Source organism: Notechis scutatus, chromosome 1 (assembly GCF_049901735.1).
Source record: "Notechis scutatus isolate UNSWTSFEM ecotype Mainland chromosome 1, rNotScu1.2, whole genome shotgun sequence".
NCBI classification, from domain to species: Eukaryota; Metazoa; Chordata; class Lepidosauria; order Squamata; family Elapidae; genus Notechis; species Notechis scutatus.
The window spans coordinates 46154346-46182088 of record NC_142009.1 but is presented as its reverse complement, the minus strand read 5'-3'; the positions used below and the strand labels follow the sequence as shown (position 1 = coordinate 46182088).

At 38.9% G+C, this 27743-nt stretch overlaps 2 long non-coding RNA genes across 2 annotated transcripts in view; both read right to left on the bottom strand.

The window, feature by feature from the left end:
* LOC148132774 (uncharacterized) overlaps window positions 1-27743 on the bottom strand; it is a 76282-nt gene that overhangs the window by 12673 nt on the left and 35866 nt on the right. Inside the window, exon 2 of the long non-coding RNA XR_015749193.1 lies at window positions 12083-12166. This is a non-coding gene — a long non-coding RNA (uncharacterized LOC148132774). The remainder of the gene's footprint in view (window positions 1-12082; window positions 12167-27743) is intronic.
* Window positions 19157-23373, bottom strand: LOC148132775 (uncharacterized). The gene is made up of 3 exons (XR_015749195.1): window positions 23318-23373; window positions 22509-22562; window positions 19157-19389 (listed from the first exon to the last, which is right to left on the bottom strand). It is a non-coding gene; the product is annotated as an uncharacterized LOC148132775 (long non-coding RNA).

Genomic DNA, 27743 nt, shown 5'->3' with positions numbered 1-27743 from the left:
TGTTGGAACCCATTGACCATGCCCGTTGGGAAACCCCAATCGTAACCCCCATCAAACCGGATGGGTCGATCAGAATTTGTGGAGACTACCGCGCCACCCTGAACCACGCACTCCAACAGAGCGCTTATCCGGTGCCGGTGGTTCAACATCTTCTCCACTCCCTGGGCGGCGGGAAGATCTTCGCAAAGTTAGACTTAGCGCAAGCGTATCAACAACTACCCGTTGATACGGAAACCGCAGAGGCCCAGACTATCGTTACACACTATCGTTAGATGCAACAGACTCCAGTTAAATGCAACAGACTCCAGTTCGGAGTGAGTGTAGCCCCCGGGATATTTCAGAGTCTAATGGAGAGACTTTTGCAAGGCATAAAAGGGGTTGTGCCGTATTTTGATGACGTTTTAATTGCTGCCCCTAATAAAGAAGAGCTCGAACGGCGTCTCAAACTAGTTCTGCATAGATTCAAAGACGCCGGCCTCAAGGTAAAAAAAAATAAGTCTCAACTGTGTACTGAGCGGGTGGAGTTTCTTGGGTATCTCCTCGATAAACAAGGGATTCACCCCACCGAGACCAAACTCAAAGCAATTAAAAACACCCCAAGACCTAAAAGTAAGGCTGATCTCCAGGCCTTCTTGGGACTCATTAATTTTTACAACATCTTCTTGCCTCACAAGGCAACAGTAGCCGAACCCTTACATCGACTTCTCGACAAGAAAGCTATTTGGGTTTGGGGTCACAAAGAAGAGCGCTCTTTCAGAAAGGTGAAGGACTTATTAACCTCCGACGCTGTGCTAATGCAGTACAACGAGACTTTGCCATTAAATATTACGTCCGACGCGTCACCGTTTGGAGTTGGAGCCATTTTGAGCCACGTGTTACCAAATGGGAATGAGGCTCCGATTGCATACTTTTCCCGCACGTTATCAAAGGCTGAACGAAACTATAGCCAACTTGACAAAGAGGCTCTTGCTATTGTATCGGCCGTGAAGCGGTTTCACGAATATGTTTACGGGCGGCCCTTTACTCTAGTTACAGACCACAAGCCTTTACTTGGCATTTAGCAGGGGATAAACCAACGCCGCATATATTGTCGCCTAGAATGACTCACTGGTCAGAATTCCTAGCAGCCTACAACTACGTACTGCAGCATCGCCCAGGGAAAGCCATTCCCCACGGTGATGCTTTGAGCCGTTCCCCACTTCCGGAAACCGTCAGCGACCCAGCTCCGACCCTCACTACACTGCAAATTGAAACCCTCAACTCGCCGCCACTAACGGCAAGGGATATCGCCGCCGACACAAAACGAGACGCTATCCTCGCAAGAGTTCTCAGTTGGGTCGAACGCGGTGGCCAGTCGAAGAAACCGTTCAAACACTGGCAAACGGAACTATTTTCCCAGAAGGGCTGCATCCTATGGGGAGATAGAGGCGTCGTACCAGAGAGACTACAGCGACTCGTGTTGCAAACCCTGCACGAAGGACATCCAGGGCATCGTCCACATGAAGGCTCTCGCTCGAAGCTACGTGTGGTGGCCAGGCATCGATAAACAAATTGAAGCCTGGGTAACCACGTGTAGAAACTGCCAAGAAGCCAGCAACGCCCCACCGAGAGCGATTCCCACCGAATGGGAAACTCCTCGAGGCCTGTGGTCCCGCATCCACATTGATTTTGCGGGACCCACTAAAGGACACACTTTTCTCCTAACCGTGGATGCTTACTCCAACTGGCTCGAAATCCACAAGATGAAAAGCACGACTACTGACTCCGTTATTAAAAAACTAGATAGATTATTTGCAACACACGGTTTCCCGGACGTTCTAGTTTCTGACAATGGACCCCAGTTTACTGCTCTCACCTTCGAACAATACTTGGCGGACCGGGGTATCCGCCATGCCTTGACTTCGCCGGCTCACCCTGCGGCAAATGGTAGAGCAGAACGGATGGTCTAATTTGTTAAAAAGACACTACAAAAAATGGATCCGGGGGACATCGACGCTAGATTGAACAAAATACTCTTACTACAACACATTACCCCCCACAGTGTCACCAACAAGACCCCAGCCGAACTTTTAATGGGGCGGAAGCTTCGCTCCCACCTCGACTGATTACACCCGGCTTATTCGCCAGAGAAACCTTGTGGATCCAGCGGAACGTATCGCCAATTCAAGGTAGGCGACTTGGTCTACGCCAAAAATCTTTCCGGCGAACCGTTGTGGGTCCCAGCCACTGTAGTCTACCTCACTGGCCCTAGATCTTACCGCCTTAAGATGACAGATGGCAAGATATGGAAACGCCACATAGATCAACTTCGATCTCGCTTACAACCAAATATCCGCGACCCCCCGGACTTCCAAACTCAGAGGGGAGGGAATACCGAGGGGGACGAAGATCGTATAGACGATGACGTAATCGAGTACAGACGGCCGCTAAACCAAGTGCTCGCGCCACCTGAAGAAGGTCCGGAATCGGGGGCATCCTCCCCGCAGAGGAACACCGTAGTGGAAACATGCCCGCCCGATCCAGGAATGGACTTAAGGGACCCTGATAGTGTCGCGGAATCAACCCCGTGCGAAAACGAGCCTTGCGTTCCACCGGAACCGAACTTTAAACAAAAACCGGTGGAACAGCGGAAATCAAATAGGCAGGTAAAACGACCTGCATACCTGCATGATTACGTCACCACAGCCGTCAAACGGAACCCAGAGGGGAGGGGTGTTGTGAACTAAAGAAATGTGATTAATAAAGATTCATTTACATAGCAGGATCGTAATCCTGCACTTCCTATTGGCCCATATAATGGCAAGTTATGATTGGTTCATTCCGAGCAATCTGACTGGCTGTTGGCGGGCCGAGTCCCATTGGACGAGGTTCAAACCCAATAACATCATCCATTGGTCATCCGGATAGCAGTTCACTCTATAAAAGGGCGGCCGCTATCCGGGGTTTTTTGTCTCTGTTAACATGCTGTAAATAAAGAGCTGAAGTTCAAGGTTGACAGTCTGGTCTCCGTTCATTAAACCCATGCCTCAAACATAACACCCAACTTGTTCCTACTTTTCATCAAAAGTTAGACATGGAAAGAAATTCTTCCTTAATTGAGAATAGGGATAAATCTACTGCTTTTTGAACTTCACAAATTTAAGATGTTGCTGGCTAGGAAATTCTGGGAATTGAAGTCCACACATCTTAAATTGCCAAGTTTGAAAAACACTGGCCTAAAGCAACAGAGCAGTTATTTCTAATTCATAAATAAGCCATAATGGGATTTGTTGCTTTTGGCTTAGTGCATTGCTAAAAGCCTTTTACTGTGGTCTGCAACCACATTTTTCTTATTGAAGGGGTGGTCCATATATCACAGAAAGCCAAAAACAAACAAGGTATATTATAGCTTAGCATTATGTGTAACATTGGGTTCACTATTTCTCTTTTCCTTTCCATGTGTTCTCACACAGTCTCCTGCTTTCTTTGGAGGCTTGTTATGGGGTGTACTTCTACCATGGGAAATGAGGAGTAAGAATTGCAAAAAGAAACAGAAGTCTTTGGTTTTGATTTTCTATTCCCTTTTCAGTCATGCAACACATTAACCAATTTTCTGAGAGAATAAAATTCCCTCATACAAATAAAAGCTGAGCACCAACAGACTTTTCAAATCCCTCACCTCAGTTTTGGACAGAGAAACAGGAAGACTTCTAAGAATTCCTGAAGAAGGAGAAGAAATTTTCTAACAATTTCTCAAGGGTAAGATATCTCCTTAGAGATGAGAGTAATGTTGCTAATTAAAAAAAATGTAATGAGAAAAAATTCCCTTGTGGTACTTTTACTTAGATTTATGTGAAGCATAGAAAGTCTGGGTGCTACAGACTGCTGGAGAGATTATTTATACAATGAAATATAACACATTCACAAATTGCTCTAGGCTGCCTCATCACTAAATAAGGCAAGAACATCACAGTCTACCCACATGGCAAAGGATGTACATTCCTTTTAGTACCTCCCTAAAATTGCTCACTCCTAATAAAAGAAAGTCGTGTCATTGCTGTGAACAGAAACTTATTTATTGTTAATACTTTTTCAAATTACAAGTTTTTTTTTTTTTAAAAAAAAATAGAGTTCAATTGTTTGCTCTGCAGCAGCATCTTCTTTCTACAATTATTTTGGATTAATGCTGGACAGTCCTATTGAGCTGTTAAATCTTTCCTGTTGGTTCAATTTTTAGAAATCAGAAGAAAATGGAGGGGCACATATGGAAAAGGTTCCCAAAATGAGTGTTTTCTACTGTGGCACCTGTCCTGTAGAATGTCTCTTCCCCCCACCCAGAAGTGTGGGGGGGGGCACCACACCTCTAGGAGTAAGGTGTTCCAAAGTGGGGGCAATGCACAGAAGGGTTTCTTGCTGGATCCTCCTTCCAGTCAAAATTCTTTAACAGAATTTGCAATGTACCATCCCTGTGTGACTGGATGTAATGGGGCAATGGAATTAGATGGTTCCTCAGGTAACCAGTGTCATGCCATGAGGGGCTTTAAATGTGATAACTAACATCTTGAATTGACCTGGAAGCTAACTGGCACCTAATGCAGCTTGCAGAGCAAAGGTGTTATATGCTGCACATGTAACATCTCTGCTATGCAAGCTGCCTTGTGCACCAGTGGTAGCTTCCAGATACTCTACAGACATAGCCTCGGGTAGAGCACATTGCATTAGTTCATTGAGGAATTTATTTTACCATCTTTAATTTTATATTATATATGTCTAGTTGTATTTTAACATAACGTTTATTGGATGTTGATTATTATGTAAACAATGGTGGGCGTAAACCAAAAAATGTTGATATGTTAAATAAATATACACATAAATTACACATTTCTATATCAGGAATCACCCACTCTCCAATACAGAATTCATATTATTATTTTATGCCAGTTTTATTCCATTTAAAATGCTATGGTTTTCTCTCCAAAGCACCTTGGCAAATTAGTAAAGTTCTTGAGAAATTTCTTAAAGAGATGGCAACCATCCATCACTAAACTATATTTCCCAGAGTTCTCTAAAAAGTATTTGTCAAATCATTCTAGATTCATAATAAATACTCTCAACTGACAAAAAAGGTTAACTGTTTTCATTGCTATTAACTGCAAATGTCATGGTGGCCAAATTGCAGCTTGCTATTAATGTGTAATTGACTGGGCAATGTTACTTAAGTCATCAGTGTCCTTCATGTCATTCCTTGGACAAACATTTCATTTAGCAGAGTTATAAGAACTGTGGGGATTGCACAACAGAATGAGAATAGTACACCTGCAGATGGTTGGTCCTCTATTTATGGTTGCCTGACAGCTATAATGAATGGCAAATGGAGGGTGTTCATTTTTTCTCGGGCCTGACGATTTTTTCCACAGTTTAAAAATATAACTGAAGTTTATGCACCTGGCATTAATTACAGGTTTTAAATGGCTCTGAGTCCCACACTAAGGTGCTGAGGAAAAAGCCATAATATATTCTCAGTTTTTTATGAAAGAATATCATTGCTAACCAACCACAACTTCTGCTGGAAACCCTTACATGAAAAGTCCATCTTATATTACAGTTTAATTTGTAACCACATCCAGTCAACCATCTACAGTTCTCAAGTACCACAGCCTGCCATTGAGGACGAGGTTATCTTTAATATCTTACCTGTTTTTGTTTTTGTTTGGAGGGGTTTGTGTGTGTGTGTGTGTGTGTGGTTTTGAGCAGATGATCGAATGTTCTACTGCCCTTATAATCTTGTGGTAAATTTCAAAGGCTAATCCAGAACCTTCCAGGTGTCTGCATCATGCTTTGTTCTCTTTCTAACATTGCTTTTCTCTCTGTGTTCTGCTACTTTCTCTTTCTGTTTCTCCAGTAATATTCCATTCAAATCTTCTAAATTCAGGGATTATATGCTGTGCTAACCAAGCATAATTGCTTCTCCCCATCTCATTTTTCAAGTGAGGTAATCATATTTACCTTTTCATTCTCAAATATTTAAAAAGCTCCTTCTGTGTTACCTTACTTGTATTTCTTACAGCTATCTTATTATTTCTTACTTTGCAAAATATCTATTTGATATGTTTAAGAATTACAACATACAATTGAAGGTTCATGACATTTTACTACCTGAAAATGGGACTTTATATTTTCTGAAACTATTGCAATGTGTGTTTGAAGGTCTTCCCTTTTTTTTTTTCCTGGATTCTGGCACCATCTCCTCCCAACCACCACCTATAAAGTAACAAATTATTTTGAGTTGACCTCATGTCCCAGTGATATCATGAACACATCCATGCAGTTACCTTGGCAACAGTACAGCAATCATCCAAGAGGTTTTTCCACACTGCAGGCAACCTACAACCTACCTACAACCTACCATCTCCCATCTCCAAACTAGGTTCGACCCTCCTTCTCTCCTCGGTCCAAATAAGGTCAATCATATGCTGCCACCTGCTGTGATTGTGTAAAATGAAAGAAAGAAGAAATATCAAGTTCTAACTGAACTTTCTTTGGCATGATCAGTTAGTCGCCCCTGATAAGATCTATAACATATCATTTCCATTCCTGGAATATCCATGGTATGTTTCCCATTTCTCAGTAGAACATGTGTGTGGTGCTTCTTTAGCAGGGAGGAAACCAAATTTCCCTACCAATAATACCTGTCAGTGCTTGGTCATCAGCTAGCAGAAAAAGACATTGCATTATGTGTCAGGATCTGCATCCATTGTTCCCACGTATGCTAAATTTCATTGGCCTAGCATTTCACTGCCTTGTAAATATTGTTTAATTGGTAGGCTTTATGCTATGATATTACCTCTTTTTGATTCCTAGAATATATCATTTAATGACTGTTTTAGTTAGCAATAGCACTTAGAAGATATTATTGCTCTTGCTGCATATGAGTACATTATCTGTTTATATATACAACCTTCCGGCTCAAAATCACTATGTACAATTCCGCTGCAATTCTCCATCTCCTGGCATTTGTGACTATCTATTATAATTGAACTGAATCACAGTTTAATTAATGGGAAGAGTGGCTCCTATGTTATAGGATGCTTCTTTCTTCTTTCTAGTCAAAACTGCATTTTTGTGGGTTAGCCTAAATTTGTGCCAAATTACCTGCAATAATTTGTGGTTATTAAACTCTCATCTCTTGATGTGGAAAGTACATTGTTCTTTTGGATTCCATCTGCTAGCATATTTTTTCCTTCCACAGGATGAAACAAATCTGATATTTAACAATAGAGTTTTGTATACACACTTGGGTGGTGGCAGATAACGTGCATTGGTACAATTACTTAAATCAGCTTGGCATTCAGTTTTATTGCAGGTGGGTCCTTCCATAAATATAAAAGAGGCCCACATATCTATTTTTATACAGATTTTGGCACAAAATTGCTCCCTGGAAATTTAATTTTAATACTAATCAGAATTCTTCAAACTGTAACACTTCAATTCATGGTGTCTTATGCATGTATAAAATCTCTCCCTCTGCATAGGTGTTTGTAGGGATGGGTTCACCCTAAGTACATAAGGGATGTCACAATGCATGTGCTGTCATTTTGACAAAAACTCAGATTGTTGTGGATGCCCATGACCCTCTAAAATGTACTTTAATCTTATCAAGAGACTTTGACCTGTGTTGACATACATGTTTGCCCAAGAAAAGCCCTGCTAATTTGTCTCACTTTTTTCTCTAATCATTAGGAATGTCTGAGGAACCTTTGAATAATGCATGATTTAGGGATATTTAAAAGTCATGGAAACTGTTTTTGTTGTTGATTGTGATGGTAGCATTTATGTGTCATCTACAGTTCTGTTGTAATAAAGCAAAAAGTCTGAACCCTCTAGGAAGTCAACTAATTTAGAGGTGTGTAATGCAAGGCTTAATTTTACTTGGATAAAATAGCATAACCTTATATCAGTTGTTCAAATGAAAATTATCAGATAGATCATAAACATATAGAAAATCATTTATGAATTGCCCTAGATTTAGACTGGATACCCATTCAGAGCCCCAAAGAGGACTACAGATTTGCAATTAATTGTTTTTCTGGAAGTTAATTCTTTCCAGAATCAATACTATTATATTTCTAACACCTATGAAACATTCCATGTAAGATACAACTGATATTTTGGTATATGTATCTGAAGGATAAATTCAGGAAGGCTGAGATAAAAGCTAATATATCTCTGATCTGAAATTATATGTCAACATCAGCACAGGAAATTGCCTTCTACTGAATTAGAAGAAAGCTTCCACACATCCAGGGTTTACTGATACTGACTATAGCTCTTTGTGACTCTTTTCCCTAATCCTACCTGGAGATGCTGCAGAATGAATCTGCTATCTATATTTTCTAAATAAGTAAACAACCAAACAAACCTGAGGCCTTTTGTACACAACATTTTTGCTTCATCACTGTGTTAAGTCTATCATTTTTCCAAGATGGAAATGGAATTGTATGTAGCAGTTATGCTTGTTCAAATCCCCGAAGCTTTTATAAGTTTCCTTATCATGTAGAGCAAGGGTGTCAAACTCAGGGCCCACGTGCCAGATCCAGCCTGTGGGGTGCTTAGATCTGGCCTGCAAGGCCAGTCTGGAAATAGCAAAGGACCGGCTTGTGATGCCTCTGCCAGAGAAAATGGAGCTCGGGGGAAGGCTGCATGTGGCCTCTCAGGCTCTGTTTTCATTGGTAGAGGGCTATCAAAACAAACTTAAAACAAAACAAAAGGAGAAATGTTTTCCCTTTTGCATTTGAGCATGCAAGAAGGGACAGGAAAGGAGAAAGGGAAAGGGAAGATGGGAATAGAGAGCAAGGAAGGAAAAATAAGGAAAGGGGAAGGAAAAAGAAAGGAGAATGAAGAGAGAAGAGGGAAGGAAAAAGAAGAAAAGGAAGAAAGGAAGGAAAGAAGGAAGGAAAGAGATTTTAATGAGAGTGAGGGAGGGTCTCTGAGAAGTCCTGCTTTAGCATTGGCTAGCACAGGTACCCCCGACACAAGTCACACCCAACATGGCCATGCCCCCTCGGCCCTCTGAGGTCAAACACAATCCTGAAATTGAGTTTGACTCCCCTGTTCTAAGTCTAAGTAACATATGTGAATCATTTAAGGCAGTGGTTCCCAAACTTTTTCAGTCCACCACCCCTTTGGTGCTACAAACTAATTCTCTGTGTCCCCCACCCAGGGGTGGGATTCAAATTTCTGTGGGCATGACATAATTTGAGGGCGTGGCTTGCTGGTCACGTGACTGGGTGGGCGTGGCTTGCTGGTCATGTGAATGGCTGGTGTGGCTTGCTGGCTGGGTGTGGCTTATTGGTCACATGACCGGGTAGGTGTGGTTTGGTGGTCATGTGACTCGATGGGTGTGGCCAGGTAACTGGCAAACCAAATACAAGTGGTCCCCACTTAATGGCTGGTTGTTTAGCAAGTGTTCTAATTTATGACTGGTCTCCCCAGAGCTACTTCACCTGTTTTTGGAGTTTTGACAGCTATGCGCACACACACACACACAAACACTCCCTTCTAACCCTGCTGGAGCAGGTCATTAAACTACAATCGGCAAAGCATCTCTGATTAGATTCTAGTAGTGAATAGAATCTAATCAGAGATGCTTTGCTGATTCTTGTTGATTTGTTTTCTTTGTATTTATTTTATGTTGCTGAAGTGCCCCGAACGCCCCACTGCCACCTCTTAGCGCCCCACTTCAGCAGCTGCTTCTGAGCAAAGCCCGTCCCACCTCCTGTAATCCCCAACATCGCTTCACACAAACTTCTAGGCCATGGCCCACCAAGCAAAACCTCCTGACACTCAATTCCATCAAGAACGCTCAACATGCCGAAAGGGTGAGCCATTAAGGCCTGGGCCAGTCTATTCTACACAACAAAAGATCTACCTTCTTCAGATAGAGCCATATTAGAAATTGCCCAAAGCCCTTTCATTACATCATCATCCAGCAAGGCTCAACCAAGCCTGGAACTCAGGACAGCCTACAGAGTTGCTCTTCATGGGAGTCTGACAACCAATCAGAATACAAGCTCAAATTCAAATCCCAACAGAGGATATAAAACCCAGGCACTCTCAGCACCTCAGCCCTTTCTTGATCTCTTCCTTCACCTTGGAGCATGTGATCATCCTTCTCTGAAGCTTCAGCCATGTGGTCCTGATGTTAAACCTTCCAAACAGCCTCCATGGTTCCAATTTCTTTTTCCCCACTTGGAACTGAACCCAGAAGGATATTTCTTCCAACATCTGTCAAAAGCATTTAGAGAACTGTGCCCTCTGGAACTAAAGATAGTGCAATTGTCAGCTTTGGAAGCCATATTGAAATTTGATGCTCCCATGCTGCCACAAGCCTGAGAAAGTGGGAGGGGAGGATTCAATTGGGTACCTCTAAGTAGAAAAATAAAATTCTTTTGCTAGTTCAAGGTCATTGAGTATGGTGCAGAATGAAATAAGAATCTTACTTTAGGACGGATCATGATTGGGCCTTGTGATGTGATGACAGCCAAGGGGTGGGTGTGTGGATTTGTAGTTTTGAATATTGCAAGGAAGCCGGAAACTTTCAGATTCGAGATTCCACAGATGTGCCAGTTACTATCCAAATAAAGCAATCTTTGAGAGATGTCTATCTTGAAGTTATTGGTTGAAAAGGAGGGTTGCTAGAATGCTGACAGCATTTTTTTAACCAATATTATATATCTAAATAGTTCCATTCTTCTATATTCAATTTATTTGTAAAATTGTTCCCACTTTCATTTGTAGATTCTTTCCAGTTGAGAAATTGGAACAAGATTCATTTGTAGAGGTTTGTACCCTCTGATGTCAATCACAGCAGAATCCGTTTCAGAATATACTGCCCACAATTCATCACTTGACAAAATTAACTTGCAAAACATTCTTATTATGTTAAATCCCTTTTTAAAAATCTCCCATAGGAAGTATCTATTTAACCAGAGTGAATACCATTTCTATATACTTGTCAATCCTTTGGGCAAACAATCTTTACACAGTCAGCAAATTAAGATGTAAACCAAGAAGCCAATCAGCATCTCTGTAGGTACTCCCTTTTCACAAACAATATATGGTCCTTAATTTCCTACCAGGAAATTATAGCCTCTGCTGAGATTTCAAGATCTGATTAGTTTCAGAGACTTAGGTTTTTTTTTTAAAGGCCTGTAATTCAAAATAAAGATATAAACATTACAAGCATCCCTCTGCCCTGATTCCAATGAAACCGGCTTAGTAGAGACCCTTGGGGAGAAAGGAATGGGACCCTCAAGATTCTAACTGATAAGCTATGAATAACATTCTCATAAAGCTCAAGATTGCCCAGATAGACACATTGGAAATAATTACAGTGATTAAATAGAGTTGCAAGCAGCGATAGCTGCAGGCAACATGAGTGAAGCCTACAAAGAAAACAGCTTTGGCCTATGTTTGTGATTTATGCTGTTGCACAAGCTTCTACAAGCAAGGCACCACCTCTTGGCAAATTGCCACCCCTGACTTGCTACAGTTAAGTAAGTGCACTGGCTTTAAAAGAGAGCTGAATTCTAGAAATAAACATTTCATCATTAAATTTTCTTCTTCTTTTTTACAAAATTATTTGGCTTTTAAGTGCATCTGTTGCTATTGTGCTCTGTACACTTTTTGTGTATTGGAAGTAAAAAATGAAATTTTTTGAAAGAAAAAAAATACTAGTTTTCCCCCCTCTGAGTTAACTAATGCTTTCTGCATTTTTGTTGGAAAAGAACCTAGAAGAAAATGGGATGCTGAAAAATGTATTTTATTAGCAGAGCAGGAAACAGTGCATTTGGAGCTCATATTCTGGTTGTAGGTTCCCACACTTCTCTGATTGAATATTATTGGAACAAAATGCTGCATACCCTAATTTAATATTTTAATGTTTATTTATTTAAATATAAAGCTGCCTTTTTGTATCAAACTCCTAATTAGCAATTAATAAAACAGCATATACATAAATATATTAAAACCATAAATGTTAAAAATCTGGCTCCAAAGTTAATTTTTCAGCATACATAAAACATCATAAAAACCTCTCACTCACCCCCTCATATCTCAGCACTTGGGGGGGAAACCAGATCTTCTGTGCTTTCTGGAAGAGGCTTGCTGAATCCATAATGCATCAAACCTTAGGAGAAAGAATATTCCATAGGATAAGGAAAAGCCATTTTTTCTAACTTGCATTACATTGCAATATTTATGGGAAGGGACTAGGAGTGTATTCAGGCTATCTGGTCTGGTAGGTCTGATAGATGTCCTTAGTGAGAGAAGATCTTACAAGATTCAATCTGGGTCGGTCATTGGGACCAGAGGTTTTGTCTTCTGAGCTTTCAGACTTGTGCTGGATACTCAGGGAATTTCTCTTCCAAAAGCTTCTAGTCCCAGTGACCAACCCAGATTGAATCTTGAAACATTATCTTGGGACATGAATTTTGCATTCAATCATGAGAGAAGGACTTGCAGATAACCTGGCCCAGCCCATAAATAGGACTACAGATCTGTCTTGGAAAATTCAGTTGTTCAGAATTATGCAGCTCAGATCTGGAGGCTCTTGCTTACCAAAACCTTGTTTTTTACTTGAGTATCTAAAAAATATAAACAGCAGACTTATCCTTTCAATAAACTGGTTAGTTGGTTAGCAGTCCACACAGAAGAAGATATTATAGAGGAAGCACATTTCTGCTCTTCCAATCTTAACCCTTTAAGTTGCCCAAATGAGAAATCATGTTATTTTTTTAATCCCAAGATTATAACCTATTCTCCCCTAAAGATCTCAGATCTATAGAAATATTGAGATGCTCACCCCAATCTCCGTTGTTCAATTTTAGAGGATGGAAAGCTATGATGAAAGATTAAAACTTTTAAGCATGATAGCCAGTTTGATCTAGGTATTAAAGCACCAGGCTAGAAGTTATAGACTATGAATTCAAATGCTATCTTAACCATGAAAGCCAGCTGGATGACTTTGAGCCAATCATTCTTTCACAGTCCAACCCACCTCACAGGGTTGTTGATGTAGGGAAAATAGGAAGGTATGTCGGATATGTTCACCATCTTGTTATTATTATACAAATAAATAAAATATAAATAGATCTGCAGACTTTCTCTCCATCGCTATTACAAGGAAGAATGAACTCAGAAATATTCTACCTAAATCTCTTCTGTCTCTTCCTCATAATGGTTTGGAGTCCTCTGACTTAGATAAATGGCTATTTCATTGGCCAAGTAAATCATATGTAACTTACGTGGTTTCCTCTTTATTTGCACCATTTTTGTCCACCTAACAGTTTGAAAGCATTCAATGCCAGTTGATTAATAGGTGCCACTTCAGTGAGATGGTAATAGTGTTCCATGTGCCTTTGGCATATAGCCATGCTAGCCACATGACCACAGAAAATGTTTTCAGGAAAAATTGGCTCCCTCAGCTAAGAAACGGAGATGAGCATTGAGGCCTACAGCCAAGCATGATTAGACAGGGAAACTTTACCTATTCTGTAAACAAGGAAGTGGGGAAGTTCACATTCCATATTTTGATCACATGAACTCATTATTGGTGTAAATCTAATCAAATCTCTTATTTTCTGTATATCCCTATCTGTCATGGATCTGCCCACATACCCCCTTTCCAGATGCAAGTTCAGAGCAGGAGGGTGAGTTTGAGTCTGCAGAGGAAAACATGGAATGGAGTATTGATCAAGATCAGAGCTCAAAGAGTGCTAGCCCAATGGAGCAGCCTCAGCTGGATCAATTGGATGAACAACAGGCTGAGGCTGAGGTAGGCGAATTGGCCAAGATGCTCCTGGAGCAAGGACCAGGAACAGCTGCTGCCCATTAAGCAATTAGAGGGGATGGAGTCCACACCTCCTCTTGATCCAAGGACATGGAGAGCAGAGGGGAGACAGGCACAATGCTGGTCAGCTAGACTACTCGTGAGGCAACCTCACCTCTCATGAAGGGTTGCACTGGCTTTGCCTACTTAATCCCGCCCTGAGAACTTGAGTGTTGCTTGACCAACATGCTCATTTGTATGTCTTGTATGCTTGTGCCATGTATCCTGACTTGTTTAAATTGTGGACTACTTTCCTGGACTTTGTATATGCCTGTTGGATTCAGTTACCTAGTGACTCTTGCTGTGCTGAGCTCGGAATCTGTACCTGTGCAACAGGAATGTTTTCAGAGGACCTGTGGGTTTTTTTGGGGTGTGTGTGTAAATAAACATCTATAGAACTCTTGCTACAGTGTGTGTGTGTGTATGTGTGTATGGGGAGCAGGGCAGCACACTATCTAAAGTTAATATGAATTTATAGATTGTAGGTCAAACTTATCTTAGACAAATCTAGAGCAGAGCTAAAATGTTTGAGATAGAAAGACCATTATAACAAAGTTTGCTAATAAAGAAAGCGATACCCTCACGTTGAATTGACTTTGTTGGCTTATTGATAGCCATCTCTCTTAAGATTAAATAATTAAAATAATAAAAAACCAAATAAGAATGTATAGTATAATATTTGATCAAGTGTACATTTAATTCTGGCTAATCTGTTCTAGTCACAACTTTTTATCTAATGGTTAATCTTGGTGCATTTCAGTTTTCATTTAGACTTTATATACAAATGGAAATCTGAGACTTTTTTTTTCTTAAAAGGGGAATAATGATGATTTCCTCCTCAAATAAGTATATTAGTATTTCTTTTTGTATATTATCCTTATCAAAAAATATAATCGCTCATAGTTTCAAAGTGCTATAGATTTTTCAACACAGTTCTTAAATTAAAATGTGAGGGATTTTTTTCATTTTAGCTATGTTAAACTGCAGATATTACTTCAGGGATAGTCAGATGGATAAATTAGCGTCACAGTTTCATTTAAGCTCCATAAATGAAAGACAGATAAAGTATACATCCAGTTATGACAGGGAGAAATGATTACCACGTAATTATGCCTGAAAAGAAAAAAAGGCTGTTTACTTTTTAAATACTTTTCTGTTTGACATTGAGTTTCAAAAGAAGTGGTATTTCTCACTTGATAAGAACTTGCAATGTTGAAGAAGATACAAGAATATTATCCTGCTGTTTTCTTTAAAAGTTTGCTGTGATTTGATTCTTCTCAACCTCTATAATACAGCAAAAAAAAAAAAAAAAAAAGGATGACAGCTTCTAACACAGTTCTGCTAAGAAAAAAGCCATTTTGGTGGCCTTTTTCTCCTCATCTCAGGAGGTCATTATAGATGCTCTGAAACTTTAAGAACTATGTCTGAATTTGTTTTTTCTTCCTCCTACACGTTATTCTTTTTTCCTTTCATTTTCTTTAAATGATCTGTAAATTGCTGCAGCAGCTTTATCATAGCAAAACAGAATGATTAAAGTACTCCCAACCAGTGAGTTATGTACTTTGACACATACATCTACCAACTTGTGATTTGCAATAATGGAAAATGGTCCACCAATATATTAAACAATTAATTAAAATAAAATGTACTATAATGACTTTCTCATTAACAAGGTTAATAGGAAGTCAGCATAAATCTGTGATTCTTCTAATATCCCACAATTTGAAACCCTACACAGAGTTTCATTTTATAGCATAAGGCATGTTGAAAGTCCTTCTGGGAAAGGCAGAAACAGAAGGAAATAGGAAGCGTCATTCTCTCTTGTTTCTACCCTTTTCAGCTTCCTATAATCTGGACTGATAAATAATTCAAACCCAATAACAGTTATATATTTAAAAGCAGCAATTTTATATGCAGTTATTTTGGATTAACTCCCATTAATCTCAGTGAAACTGATTAAACTCTAATGTGATTTTGTATATCAGCACATCCTGTCTTTGACCTGTGTTTCACCCATCTTGAGATCTTGGGAACAACTAGCAAAAAATACAAACTCAGCAAGAAATGTATAAAGTAATCCTATATTTTATAATTTTTATTTCTTTAGTATCATGTGGGGGATACATTGGGCTGGTCTGTAATTTATTTAAAGAGGTTTCTGTTGATTAACTTTTCTGCTATAATATTTGTATTCATTACAAGTCTCACCAAAATGAAAGGTATTTTTCCCCCTCCTGGCCCAAGGCAAGCAGGTGTTTAGCTCTAAGGAACTTGTATTTTGATTGTTTGCAGTGAAGAGTCAGGAGTGTCCCCTAGAGCAAAAACTAACAAACAGCCATTTAGAAAGCAGAATCTGAGAGATCCTTAAAGTCAACCAAACTAGTTGTCCACCCTCAGGATCTAATTTATGACAACAGAGACATGGTAGAGCAAGCCAAATTCAGGAATGGCTTAGTGAAGATTCAGCCAGGCTTGGCCTCAGGCATTCTTTGTTTATTTATTTATTTATTTTGATAGAATTGATTAGGTAGAAAATTGCAGGTCTGGGAGGACAATCTTGACTGAAGGAACCGCCAGGTAAGCAGATGTGAGAAATAAAAGACCTTTTGACCAAATTTCATTGCATTGAAGCTACAGAGAAAAGCAAGGAAAAAGAATTTTCCCTCCTCCAATCCTATTTCCTTTACTGGAAATACAGATTAATTGCACAATAGGCAGGATTGTGTCTACACCCTTATTTATGTTATGGCTTGTAGGTACATGTGTTATTGGGTCATTCGTAGCCACATAACATTTTAATGCATGTTTCTAATGGATCATATTTCTGCTATGAAATTAATGTAGAACTCTGATTTAGGCCTTAGATGCCTATCAAAAAACACCTTCGGTATATGAACATTAGAAGAGCGATGCTTGATCAGTCAAAATGCCAAACTGTGGTTACCCAGAGACCTCTAAGGAATTCTAAAGGAGGACAGGCAAGCAGCAGTCCTCATCCACTGTTACTCCCTATCAATTGGTGTTTAAGGCATGTGGCTTTTAATTCTGGATGCTATCTAATAGACATTGAAGAACCCCGTTCATGATTTTTTTTTTCTGGTTTCACTTTAAAACTGTCAAAACTGATATTACTTTGGATACATTTTCACTGAACTTTGTTTGCCTTCCCATTCCCTCAGTTTGTAAAAATCCTAGATTTTTCTCACAGCCCCTTTTCAGCTGTAACTCCCCTCCACTCTCTGAATTTCTACTGAAGTAACATGTATACAGTTATCCCAGATTTTAATTCTCTAAACTCACTGCAAAGTTAATGAATGTGACTTGTTATTTCACTGAAGTTTCCTATTTCTGTGGCAACAATTTGGCTTCAAGCAGCCAACTGACACATAAAACAAGAGAAATGTAGCCTTTGACCTCAGAGATTCAAGACTAAAATTCTCTAATTTCACATTATGTATGAACCTTCATTCAACTTTGATTATCATTGCCCTGGAGAAGGAAGTGATGCATTTACAAGACTTGGCAATGCAACCATATTGTGAAGTTGCCCTAAATTGCCTTTTTTCTCTCCTTTAAATCTACTATTCAAATGTCATATGATCCTTTAGGGAACAATTTTCACATAAAGGGCTTGAAGACATTTGCCTCTTGCAAAAGGTCAGTGAAAATCAGGTGCTTAACTCCAATTTGTGTTTTCTGACACCTTTGTTCATAAGCTAATAAAATGTCTATATACAATGAAAGGTAGCAGTAATTTAATTATTAGAAAAAATGTTTCAATTGCAGCTTACATTGTCAAGGAGAACAGAGAGCCATTAATTTTCTGACCTATCCAAACCTAATCCCACACAGATCCTAGTGTTATTTGGGTAGCTTTCATTTTAAATAATCAATTCTCTATGAAGTCTCAGCCTCTTTTCTAATATTAACTTACCCAGCTTTATCTAGTTTTGTTACATGATTGAATAATAACTATACCTTTGCAAATCAGTTTACTGAACTGTATTTAATTTATTTAATGTATGTTTATATTGCAGCTTTGGATAGTTCATTGGACTTACGGGTGGTCTATAATCAAGTGCAGTCTGATTAAGGTTTGCTAGTCAATATTCAGTGTTGTCAGAACAAAATCAGAATCAAAATGAGCTGGAAAGGACCTTGGAGGTCTTCTAGTCCAGCCCCTTGCTCAAGCAGGAGATCCTATACCTATATTTCAGACAAGTGGCTGTCCAGTCTCTTCTTAAAAACCTCCAGTGATGAAGCACCCATAGCTTCTGAAGGCAAGCTGTTCCATTGGTCAATTGTCCTCACTGATAGGAAGTTTCTCCTCAATTCCAGGTTGTTTCTTTCCTTGATTAGTTTCCATCCTTTGTTTCTTGTTCTGCCCTCTGGTGCTTTGGAAAATAAATTGACCCTCTCTTCTTTGTGGCAGCCTCTCAAATACTGGAATACTGCTATTATGCGCCCCCTAGTCCTTCTTTTCTCTAGGCTAGCGAACCCAAATCCTCCAACCATTCTTCATATGTTTTAGCCTCCAGGCCTTTAATCATTTAAGTTGCTTTTCTTTGTACTTTTTCCAAAGTCTCAACAAAACTGGATGCAGTATTCCAGGTGGAGTCTTACCAAAGCTTGTTGAGGTAATTCCCCGTTAGGAGAATGAGCACACACAGGGAGACGTAGTGAGAGTAGTGAAGAATAACACACAACCAGCACACAGATAAACTGTATAGTAAAATGTAGGTTTTTACTTCCAGTAAACAGTTAAGCAAAGTTCAACAAACAGTCCAAGTCATTCACAGTTAAAGCAGTCAGTTTTCAGTCCAGGGATAATCCAATAATAAAGTCAAAAACAGTATCAAAAACAGTTCAGTAACAGACTTACATCAAATCCAAGACTAACAATGATCAGCAACAGTCAATGCAGGAATGGCAACACTCTCCAGAAAAGGACAGAACAACCCAGGTTTCTAGCTCCATCTTATGGCCGTTTGAGGAACCACACCCAATTACAATTTTAGCATTCCCTTAAAGAGACAGTATTAAAATGCCTATCCTGGTTTATATATTTTCCAACCCAACTGTTAGGTGACTTACATTCCTAACAAGACTTTATAAATCAGTACTAATATTTCACATGATTTTGATTCTATGTCTCTATTGATACAATCAAGGATCGTATTAGCTTTTTGGCTGCTGCCAAAATAAGGCTGAAACTAAGGCCTAAATGGGAACAAGGTCTAAACAAAACATTTGTATGAAAAAAGAGTCTTCTTTTGGAGATGGTATCTAAACATCTAGTGATCAGAAGCACAAGAAATTATTTTATATGTAGCCCTTGACTTACAATCATTTGTTTAGCAATGAAAAAAGTAACTTACAACCAGTCCTCAGGCTTATAACTGTTGCAGCATCCCTACAGTTTTGTGATCAAAATTCAGGTGTTTGGCTCCTGGCATGTATTGATGTCAGTTGCACCATACCAGGGTCATAAGATTGCCATTTACAATCTTCCCAGGCGGCTTCTGAAAAGCAAGGTCAATGGAGAAAGCTGGATTTATCTAACAAATCACATGATTTACTTAACAACTGCAATGATTTGCTTAAAACTTGGCAAAATTGAGAGTATGATTCACTTAACAACCAACTTGCTTAGGAACAAAAGTTCTAGTCCCAACTGTGGTCATATGTCAAGGACTACCTGTGTAGCAACAAAACATAGGGCTCCTGCTCAATAAAGTATACAATGCCTGATTGAGGAATGGCTGGGCAACATACAGTGTCAAGAGACCTAATTTGTGCTTCAGGTTCAATGTAGGCTGTATAGTATTCTCTGCTTCTCAGGTTGACTCAGCCTTCCATCCTTCTGAGGTCAGTAAACAAGGACCCAGATTGCTGGGGACAATATGTTGACTCTGTTAACCACTTAGAGAGGGCTGTAGAGCACTATGAAGCGGTATATAAGTCAAAGTGCTATTGCTATTCTCTGAAAAGGCATTTAGAAACAATCCAATGCAATTGCATTTGTTCACAATTGTTTTTAATCTCCTTTTTTTCCTCTACAGAAGCAATGCAGCTTGTAAATTCTTTATGACAAAGTGTTGATTTCATGTCCTGTTTTATTTATGCTGCATGGTAATTTTCCATATACAGTTTTGGCAAGCCAGGAGGATGAAGAGATTGTGGCCCATAAAATTTTCAAGACAAATGTTACAATTTGAAGTATTACTTGTTATGATTCCAGCCATTCATTTCCATCCCCTTCTACTCGCTGATGCATACTATCCTAGCATTCTTATGAGCAGTCAACAATTTATTACTTTTGAACATGCTCTTTATGGCTACATAAGCAGCAGCATTTACAACCTAAGTATTGAAAATGACATCATCTTCATCACTACCACTCTCTTTCATTTCAGATCAGAATACATAAGTCCTAGTGGCATTCCTAATCCTATAAAGCTAGAAAGGACTGGATTTTCAAGTTCCTGGATCTCAATGAACTTCTTCACAAAATGATTCCATTTTTCTTCTCTACCATAAACATGTTTGTATGGATACAGAAGCTCGTATCATGCCTAGAAACATACATGTGGAAATCCCAAATGTGGTTGTTTTGTTTGTTTGTTTGTTTTTAACTGGACTTTCTGGTTTTTCTTTGAAGATGTTTCCCTTCTTGGATGAGAAGCGAAACATCTTCAAAGAAAAACCAGAAAGTCCAGTTGCCTCTTGGGTGGGGGGAACACCTTTGGAACAACCATGATCTGGATCAGGGGTCCCCAACCACTGGGCCGTGGACCGGTACCGGTCTGTGGAACATTTTCTACTGGGCCGCCGGTTTGCTGGGCACCGCCATCTTGTTTTGATGAGAAAGTGCTTCCGGTGAGCTTTTCCGGTTGGAAAGCAGCGTTTGGGTCCTGAAGGAATCCTCGCGCCTTAGTTTCATCGAAGGGGGGGCGGCTTCGAACAAAACTAAGTCGCGAGGATTCTTTCAGCACCCAAGGCAAGGCGAGTCGAGCGACCGTCCCAAAGCCGTCCCGAAGCCCATCGACAAAGGTACAAAGGAGGAGTTGAAGGTGGCAGGGAGAAGCGGGGGATGGCTGGCTGGCCGGTCGCTCGGCTCGCCTTGCCATGCATGCTGATGCCGGTACCGGGCCGCGGATCATTTTGTGATGCCGGTACCGGGCCGTGGCACAAAAAAGGTTGGGGGCCACTGATCTGGATAACTGAGAATCTCCATAGACATACATGTGGAAGCCAGACACACCGGCTATTGAATCTGACTCTCCTGCTCAGTGCAGAAATCCAAATCAAAGCATCCTTGGCAGATGTCTGTTCAGCCCTATTGAATACACTCAGTCAAAGGAGCCCACCATCCCTCTGAGTAATTGGTTCTCCATTGAACTGCTTTAAACATTTCCCTAACCTTCATTTAGAATATGCCTTCTGAAAACCTTTATTCTGTAGCCTGCATTCCTGGATGAAAGAAAAAACAGATAGGGCACCTAAAAAGAAATGAAGAACAAGACCACAATTTTATGTCAATTGACTGTGTTTATTAAAGAAAAAAACATTAATTTCTTCCAATGCATGATTAACTCCCCACCCCCATCCTTTACCAGTTTTCTGTAAAACAAAACAGGAGCGGGGGAAAAGACCCTTGCTTGTTGCCCTCTTAATGCTTATGATACAAATGGGAAATACTGTGCTAAATGTAGCATTATTCTGCAGGTCAGGCAGGCCAACACTGCACTCGTTTTCCCACAATTGCAGCTCATTAACGTCTAGTTCTTCATTGTGAAGTGTTTGAGCTAGTTCCACCAAAGGGAGGGTGGAGGGAGGATGCTTACATTATGCAAACGGGACAGATTTTTTTTATAAAAAAAAAGGTCTTTCAAAAGAGTCTTTGAAATACGATGAAAATATTAAGGGTCTATATGTTACAATTTGTTCACAGGGGGAATTCTGCTTTTAGGGGATATTCAAGTAACTAAAACATTTTTATAAGGTTGACTTAAAAGTTTATCAAATCATAATCCATGTTTAATGGACTTAGAAACAAAGGCTACTTTTTTACTAGCAAAAACCTGTTTTATCAATCTTTATAAGACTCTGCATTTTATTTTTTCTAAAAGCTATAATCTCTGATTATAAAATGAAGTTTGAAAAATCAATTAACTCTTACTTACTTGCCTAGACAATAATTTATTTACTGTACTTTAAAACATAATATGTAAAAATCTGTAAAGTTACATTTATCTGAACCTCTCATGTATATTGTAGATTACTCTTTATTTCTTTTTTACATATATGAAAATACTGTTGAGACTTCGTTCAGGGATATTACGTGTGATTTCAAGGCATTCTAAATAATTTGATTAGCTATTCTATGTGCTGAAATAATGGCCCTTCTATATGGGTCAGCCTGTGGAAAGGAGTTACAGTATTAAGCACCAGCAGAATTGCCCTGAAATACAAAGCCAGCTACTAGGATTTGTCCAAGGAACCCCATTGTGGCCCTATCCCTATGCACTCATATTTTCAAGAATCAACTTGAATACCTTATTTATACCAAATATATCACACCCCTCCAATATCAGGTATTTGAGACAATGCACAACAAAAGTATTAATAGTTACTTAACTGTATTACAAAGAGGCAGAAGAGCAAAAAAGGAGAATTCATTGCAGCCGAGTGGCTGTAACAAATTTTAATACATAAATTAATTAAATAAATAACTAAGAACCAGGCAATACCAGTTTATGACACTGTATTTCTTTCAGAATGGCTGTCTTTGTCAACCTAGTGGTATGATCCTTCAATAAACTATGAATGATGGGCAGGTTCATAGAGAAAAAAAAATAAGAATGCTCAACCCAACAGAGCCCCTAAAGCTCATGCTACTAAAAATTATCAAACAGGAAAATCACAGAGGACAATTTTTTCTACTCCTTGAGAAGGGAAGGGAAGGGATGATCATCAGAAAAAGATGAAATGAAATTTTCTGAACTACTCAAAATTTCCACTACTGGTTCTCCGAACTACTCAAAATTTCCACTACCAGTTCTCCAGAACTGGTCATAACCTGCTGAATACCATCTCTGTTCTGGCTGTTGTTTTTTAATGTGATTTCACCACTGTATAACTAGCCTCAGAACTCAGGAGAGCATCTCTTATGTTTTATAAATACAATTATAATTTACATTTAATTTATTCTTGGCGTTCGGCATAATATATCTGCATTCAAGGTCATTATGCAAGATGAACTGTGAACATGCCCTTCCTGTTCTACATCATACTGTTATATTTCTAAAGCCACTCTCATCCATGTAACTGAATACAGAAATCTATACAATATAAATGCATTAATATGCATATGTAACTTTTCCACTGCAAATAATTACACTGTATCCATAGTTGACTGACTGTTCATCAACATCATAGTATACTTACCATTCCTTATATATCAAGGTTTACATGCAAGCATGCTGTCTGAGCAGAGCTCCCATCTTTAAACAAAACAAGAAACAAACATTGCATATATAACATGCTATGCCATCTTTTATAAATTATCCTCTTCAATATACCAAGAAATTGAAATCTGGAACACTCAGAACAGATTCACTTAAACTGTGAAGAGTATTATTGAAAACAATTTATTAAGAAACTAGAATGAAGATATCAGGAAGACTGAAAATCTAGACTATGGATCCATAAATTTAGGGACGCCAATCAAATAACATCATCACCTATCCCAGCAACCTCTTTCTAACTCTGTATAGCAGGGGTATCAAACTTGTGATCCCCAGGCTAGATGCATTATGGAGTGGCCATGCCCATGCCTGTTTTAGCAAAGAGGGGGAAAGTTGAGATACGTCACGTCACGACGCTGTGACAACATAAGTTTGACACCCCTGCCCTATAGTCAGAAATGGCAAAATATTTGTTTTCTGGAGTCTTGTGTCATAATGCATGCTAAGGAAACCAAAATTCAATCTCCAGGGAAGGCCACTAACCTTTGGTAGACACTCCGAAATTTAATTCAGATTGGCCATTTTCTGCAACAATCTGCATTAAAACAAATTTTGGATAAACAACACAGCAGGAGTATAATTACTGTCAGTGTCCTGATTTGGAATGCAAAGCAAGAAGAGGGAGTATTTCCCCACCAGTATGTCTACAATGATAGTCCTTAATTTTATTTTAGACAATTGCTTTCTATGTAAGAAGATATTTGCATTACTTCTTGGTTGCAAAATTCATAATTCATTTATGAGAAAAGAGAGGGGAAGAACACTTAAGTTGTAAAAGCAGAAGAAAGCCTCTGTTTACAGTAGGTTTTAACCTCCTTCCTTTAAAGTCCTAGGCAATCAAACAACAATAGGGCTATTATGCCTAAAGCAATCAGGATGTTCCTCCCTGCCCCACCCTTCCTGTACAGATAATTTGTCAAATGTCTTCCAGTTCTGGCCGAAAATATCAATGTAAAATTCCCTGGAAATGTAGAGACAGCATTTTTTTAAAAAAATCCACTTGAACTACATTGAAATAAAGTTAGAGTGGGGAGAAGGGGGAGGAAACTAGGCTGGCATGGTAGACTTCATTCATGGTCTGTGTGGGTTCAATTAGTAGCCTGAATAGAACTCTTGGCATATAAACTAGGGACACATAGATCAATACATATTCATCTCATCTAAGTTTTAGCATTAGTGAGATATTATTCCAGTTCAACATTTTAATGGCGTTTTTTAAAAACAGAGACCTCAAACCATAACAAAACTGCACATCTGTTTGCCATTCACCATCATATGATTTACAGACTTTTCCTGTCTCTAATAAATAGTAATTAGTTTTAACATAAATATGTTCAACGTTTCTTTTTTAGAAATGCTTTTCTAAATAAATACTTTAAAAAATGCAAGTACCTAATATAGTTGTTTTGTGTATGGATTTTTGAAAGGAGAAGGAGGAAAGGTCGTGGATCCAGTCCCCTCTGTTAAGATTATTATAGGACAGTTTGTTTGATCTGATTAAAATATCAATCCCTGGCATATTCATTTAACTTCCATATGCCCATTCCACCCCCACTCCAAACAATAGAGCCTGGTTATGTGTGTGCTTTTTCCAGGAAACTAACAAGACCTACATATTTACATTGCCCACACAATCACAGTTTTGTCCACAGAAATGACTAACATTGCTGGCAGTATAGCATGGATAAGAAATGTAAAAAATTAAACTAGATGAGATATCATTAATTATGCCTTTTCAGTTAGCATTATCTTTCACTTGTGAATCTTCAGTAATGATAATGGGTCAGTGATCTTTCTCATGTACCTTTCTCATGGTGTAAGGTAGCATAAGGAGCATACTTCCTTCCTTTAATGTACAACTTCTGCTTGACGAAACTATCACTCTGTCTAATAGAGGAGATGAACTTAACTATTTCAAGGAACTGTTGATCTTATATCAATATAAACAAAGTCTAAATATTCTTTAGAGAGTTGTTAATATGTCTTGAGGCCATGGGAGGTAATTAATGAGATAGATAGTAAGAACCCACCAAACTGAAGAGGATTCAGTCTGGCATAAAAGTCCCTGTGTTCAGAAACTTGATTCCTTCTTGCATTCTAGAATGATGAGTACCCTTGTTCTCCAGTGATTAATTTGGTACACTTGAATAAAACTGTTTAATGTTGCAGGAGACAGATTATTTGTACTGCACTAAGGGAGGAAAAATAAGAACATAAATAATAATGATAAACTTGATACTTAATGGATAAGCTCTGACAGGACACCAAATCCCTTGCTGAACTGGTGGCAAGGTGAACTGGTGGCAAGGTGAATGCAGGAAAGACAGTTTGTCCTTTCCTTAAAAGGTTTCTGCATTTTTTATAATGATGTTTTCAAGTGTTTGTCATAAGAGACACAGAACTATAGGAGAGATCAGACCATTTCCAATTTTCCATTTTTGATAATATACTATATTGCCTATGATAAGATGAACACAGCTGAATAAGACTTTCATCCTCTTTCCCATGGTGATTAACAGATGCTTTCATAAAGCTCACAAGCTTTTCTCCAGCACATCCTAATTTGAAGATAGCCCTAATGTATCTCATTTTTCAAGAACCAACAATATCTAAGGTCGTAATTTAAATCTGGAAGATAAGCATAAAGGTCTCAGCCAATGTTTCCCAATCCAATATCCTGTAGCTGAGTTAAACTGTAACTATCATTATTTTTAGCTAATATAGATATTACCAAGTTTCAAAAGGTGGACTGTTTAATGTAAGCTGTTGTTTTAATTTTCCCATTTTCTCTTCCATGCAAAGTTTTTTTTAAAAAAAGGGTACTTGTCAAATGTACTTGTCAAATGTAAGGAAATTAATATCTGGACTCTATGAATCAGACTTCTAGATATGGTGGACCTCCACTTTCATCATATTTAGGCAACAACACAACCAGGGATTCTTCCTATAGAAATTGCTGTTATAACCCAATAGCTACTCCTATGGTGGTTACGGATAAAAACTACCGTTCAAGAAATTGGGAAAAAATTTGCACCAAATTCAGAATACAAATTGAGTTCCAAGTTTAAAAAAAATAACAAAAACCAGTTTTCATGTTTTGTACTGATAATTCTGTTTAGTGCATTATGGTTGGTCATGTAGTTAGCCAGACACTTCAATTGGATTTGGCATTTTTATCCACCTATCAAGCCCTTCCCAAGGACCTGGGATAGACAGATGTTGAAGTTTGATGGTGGCACAGGTATCATCACAGGATGTAAGCTGTTCTGAGTAAAGCCACCTTTTGCAATTGATCAATGGGGACTTTGTGAATGCCAATGTTCAAGTGATGCTCCAGTTGTTCTGGGATTGCACCCAAGGCACCTATTGGTACTACCTTTGTTTTGCATTGCTTTGCCACAGTCTTTCTATTTGTATTTTGCTATCTTTCCCCATTCTTTCTCTTCTAACCTGCTGTCTTCAAGTACTGCCATATCTATTATCCAGACTTTTTTGTCTTTCTTATCAGCATTTGTTAAGTCTGGCATGTTATGTGACAGGTGCCTGTCTGTTTGAATTCTAAAGTCCCAGAGCATTTTAGCTTCTTCATTTTATATTATTTTCTCTACTGTATGGTCCGCGAATTCTTGCTTACAGGCCAATGGTATTTCTTTCAGATCTTGCAATATACCATTGTGGTGAGTTTTTTTCATGCTGTTGTTTGCAGTCAGTCTGTGCAATCTCCTTGCAGCAGCTAACTAGGTGGTCCACTGTTTCATCAACTTCTTCACATAGGTGGCACTTGCTGTTTGTTATTGTCTTCTCAATTCTGGCTTTGTATGCATTTGTTCTTAAGGCTTGGTCTTATGTGGTCAGAATTAGCCCCTCTGTCTCTTTCTTCAACTTTCTGATTCTTAGTTATTGCCAGGTCTTATTATTATCATGATTTGCTTTCCCTGATATATATTTTAATGAAGTGGCCTTGCAATACTTTGTCCTCCCATGTCTCTTTTCTGTTCTTCATTTGGTGTTTCTTGTAGACCAGTTTGGTCTCTCTAGTACTCAGTAAGGTTCCTGATGTACTAGTTTTAGTACATCTACTTCACTGTCCTACAGATATTGTTCCAATGCCCTTTTTTTCTTTTCAACCATCAGATGTGCTTGCAACATTCCATGCCCACTTATTTTTCTTGGTAAGTAGAGTCTATCAACATTGCTGTGAAGTTGAAGAGCATGATTCGTTGTCATTATTTTTTGGTTTTCCTATCCAAGTCTTTTAGTTCTGCTTGAGCCCAGTCCACTATTCCAGCATGTATCTAATGCCAGGAATTGCCCAGGTATTAATTGTCTTAATGGTATTTCCTCCA